We start from the raw sequence: 3,542 nt of genomic DNA, 5'->3' as shown, positions 1-3,542 counted from the left end.
TGAAAAAAAAAAAAAAAAAATATATATATATATATATATATATATATATAATGTTAATGAAAATAAGTTAATATGCATTTTTTTACTTTGAAATCGTCTCATAATTATATCATTATCAATATTGTTAAATTGATTTTGCTACTTATATAATTTATTTACCATTTTGTTGGCGGATGTTTAGTTGACAACGAGTAAATCAAAAATGTAGAAAGTAAATGAATTGAAATAAAAATCACATTTCATTTTGGAAGTAAATGAAATTTAAATTTAATGCAAAAGTAATTCAAATTACATTTAATCCATAACGATCCTAAAATTATAACATTATATTCCATGTAAATTTCCTGATAAAATAATTTAAATTATATTGAAAAATTATCGTGCAAAAATAATAAATATTAATGAAATAATTGATTTTTTAGAGAAAAGACGAGTTAGATGCTTCTTTTAAGATGTACGTTTGACGCATGTTTAACTATTACCAATATCCGTTTGGACTATTCAATATGACTATGATATAGTTCTCAAAATGGGCTTCTATATGACATAGGTGATTTGTAGATTCGAATAGTGTACCATCATCGACGAGTTTTGAAAATTAGTGTATTATCGAAATTCTTGAAATACTAATTTGGAACGGCCTACTTTGATACATCATAACTTTTACTATAGTTAGTCGTTTCACACGCCATTAATAAGCGAAAATTAGGTCATGAGCACTTTAAAATGGTATTATGAATACAATGTTACGACTTCATTTGACATTTCGAAACGAGTGCATTAAAGTAGGTCGTAAAAAGGTTAAAATAATTATTTTTTGAAAAAAATCAAAAAAATTGTGGGATCATTTGACCTCATATGACATCACGTGTGTCCGTCATTGCGACAACTACTATGATGATGGTGTATGGTAGTGTTGCGTGGGTTATAAGCCATTGTTTGTCTCCCTTTACAATAAAATTATTTAATTCTTATACTTATTTTTAATCAAACATTCACACTGTGAATAAAGTATTTTGCACTTAAATTTAAAATATTTACTGCTTTTTAATTACACATTCTCCAAAAAATTATTATTCAAAACATCATTTTTTTCTCAATAATGACCATCAAACAGGGACTAAGTTTCAAACATTTTTAAATTGTGGATTTAACCTGCAAAAGTCTATATGTGAGTAAAATTCCTCTCAATTAATCAACTCTTAAAGAAAATTTAGGACTTCAGGTAAATGTGTGAAATATACTTATCAATTGTGATTGCATCTCAATTTTAAATTAGAATTTTGGGGATTGTAGACTCTATTTTGTAATAACACCCAAATTGTTTGGGAAAAGGAGTTGTCAAAGTATTTAACTTCCAATAAATTCCTTTTTCAAATTTTGAATCAGGTATAATTGAATGTTTAATTGGAGTCTAGGAAATCTGAAATCGGGGTTTTAGTTATAATCTGGAAACAATTCATATATATATCTAACAAAAATGTAAAATTAAAGTAGGCGACAAAGTAGCTGGAAAACTCGGAAATAAATGTAACATTTTCAAAATTTTGCTTAGACAAGATACGCCTTAATCTGTAAGATGAAAGGATTTACATTGTATAAGATATCATATTGTTGGAGATATACATTAAAAATATATATATTTGAAAATTCTGGAAAAGGTAAATAGCTAAACAATAATATACGTGGCAAAAGTCTATCTTTTGTTTTTCACTAAAAAGTTGTTTTGTAAAAATACAGTATATATCCCAAATTTTTTAATATCAGTAAATTTCTATGTGGAGAAAAATAATAATTTTGGAGCCTAATTTTCACTTCATAAATTCGAGGATTTTACTTGGACTGACTTGTATTATGAGCTACAGCACGTTTGTAATAATTCAGATTATGTTGTCCCCTTCTTGTTATCTTATTATTCTAATAATATATAAAACGATCTTCAATAATTTACAGTATTGTAAAAAACACGTTTAGGTATCGCCTAGACTTGAGGCACGGACAAAATGCTTTACCTTGACAGTAAGTAGGAATTAAGCTTTCGACTGTTAAGTTGACTACTACTAGGCGCGCTTTATTATTATTATTATTTTTTAAAAAGCTTTTATTTGACTTTAGTTCATTAATTTTTTTTAATTTTATGTTTTTCAGAAACTTTTATTTGATTTTAGTTTCAAAATTTTAAATGGCTTTAACTGTACAAAAGTCAAAATGACTTTATCCAATAAAAATTTAAATTACAGAGCTATATATATTATGTATTTATTATTTTGAAACTATCGTCTTTCTAGAAATTTCAAAAGTATGTATGACGTTCTTATATATATTTGTTACGTTGGATTTGTTTAGTTGAAAGTTAAAATTAAGAAAAATAGTTTAACTTTTACATTTCGAAAACTTAAAAATTGTATAATTGACTAATTGTATAAATTATTAAGTAAATATACTAATATAGAATAATTTTAGATGTTTGATATGTATTATTTTAATTATTAAATAGTTTTAGAATGATTAAGTATTTAAAAAATAATAGCTTTTTTCCGCCTAGGCTCGAAAAGTTTAAAACTTGACCTTCATACTTAATCACGTTTTACATTTTTCAGAATACTGATATTTCATTATAATTGTAAAAATCATCTTTAATCAACGAAGAACGTTCAGAATTTTTTTTAAAAATTTATCATATAAATCTCATCAAAACACGATCCACTTCATTTTTCAGGTGCCAATCTATGCTGGGAATTAGCTAAATCCAACTTCAAAAAATTGGATATTAGAAGATCATACGATGATTTAATAGAAATTTGCACGATTTTTGTACATAAGAAATGGATTCTGCAACTAACAAAGAATGAAGATCAATTTAATTACCGAGACAACATGTTAGATCGATTGCTCAAATCTATTATTATCACTCATTTCGATTTACTACAATATTGTTTATACTCTAGAACACCAAAAACAACAATAAACATCCATGTGAAAGTTTAATCCCTTTTCCCCTTATTTGTGAAATGTATAATTAGTTGATATATTCTAAGTGTTGTAAGTCTTAACTTTTAAGGTAAATATGTTGAGTTTGACATCGTGTTAATCTAGTTTTAAATATTTCGGGTAAGAAGAATGTAATAAACAATCTCGATCATTAGGTATCATTTTAATATCATAATTATTAATTAGATAGTTGGTAGTTTACCTAAAACACGTTATAATGATAAGATGAAAAGATACAATATTATTTTCTCAAGTCAATTTAAGTTTACCTAACTTAACAACCCAGTTTTTATAAGTTCAAATGGCTTATGACAACTTGGAATATCTAAAATTTTGTTTTCCCATTTTTAGAAAATATTCAGATTTTCTCTTGACATTTTGGAACATGTCAATATTAATAAATTAATGAAAATATTTTTTTGACCATTTTATTATTTCTGTAATTTAACATATGGGACAAGCTCTTGCTGAAAAAAAGGAAATAAAAAATCGAAAAATGAAATAATGAAATTGTTTGGCTCAAAGAAATGCTGAAATAGAAATAGAGTTTA

The sequence above is a fragment of the Olea europaea genome, chromosome 17 (genome assembly GCF_002742605.1).
Source record: "Olea europaea var. sylvestris chromosome 17, O_europaea_v1, whole genome shotgun sequence".
NCBI classification, from domain to species: Eukaryota; Viridiplantae; Streptophyta; class Magnoliopsida; order Lamiales; family Oleaceae; genus Olea; species Olea europaea.
The sequence above is the reverse complement of the archived record's forward strand: the minus strand, read 5'-3'. Positions refer to the sequence as shown.